The sequence below is a fragment of the Morone saxatilis genome, unplaced genomic scaffold, assembly GCF_004916995.1.
Source record: "Morone saxatilis isolate NCDOM2014 unplaced genomic scaffold, NCSU_SB_2.0 Contig8, whole genome shotgun sequence".
Lineage (NCBI taxonomy): Eukaryota > Metazoa > Chordata > Actinopteri > Moronidae > Morone > Morone saxatilis.
The window spans coordinates 27204573-27205224 of record NW_023340257.1 but is presented as its reverse complement, the minus strand read 5'-3'; the positions used below and the strand labels follow the sequence as shown (position 1 = coordinate 27205224).

The 652-nt window shown below is 42.3% G+C and overlaps 1 protein-coding gene across 1 annotated transcript in view; it reads left to right on the top strand.

The window, feature by feature from the left end:
• Positions 1 to 652, top strand: part of LOC118341420 — a 7840-nt gene that overhangs the window by 3381 nt on the left and 3807 nt on the right. The window lies entirely within an intron of this gene.

The following is a 652-nucleotide window of genomic DNA, read 5'->3' as shown; positions in this document are numbered from 1 at the left end:
AGGTGGTAGTCAGGGAGGATGATTGATGTGTGGTTGATCTGTGTTGGCCTCGTCTTGAACCCTGAACAGTTTCTGGGTGTTTTCTTTCTCCTGTCACAGTTTTACTCACTATGGGCTTAATGATGCACATCCACAATCACAGCTGTCTGCATTACAACAAGGATGCTCTCTCTCTCCGTGTAAACACAGTCTGCATTCGATCCCATTTATTTTCACGAGAGCTTAAGTTAAGTTGTTTTGATGAAATATCGCAATTTTTTTTATGAAAACAGGAATTTTAAACCCAGCAGTGGGTTGTGAGGTTCTCACTGCGACACGACTGGAACTGGACCTTTGAGCTTCGAATATTTTGTGGACATTTGTATGGTGTATTTGGTGGATTTCATTGGAGCTGGTTCACTAACGAGATGATGGAGATCAGAAACAGGACAGATGTTTTGACTCTGTCTCTCTTTGGATCTGAAATCACTCCACATGCTCTCATATAGTCTCGCTCTCCTCTTCTCTCTCCTTCTACTCTTCTCTCTCCTCTTCTCTCTCTGTCTCTCTGTTAAAGTTGTCATCCAGTTTGTTTTCATACCACCCTGACTGATCTTATCAATGTATGCGGGCTATTTTAGACCATGACAATGAATGGAGAGAGAGAGAGAGA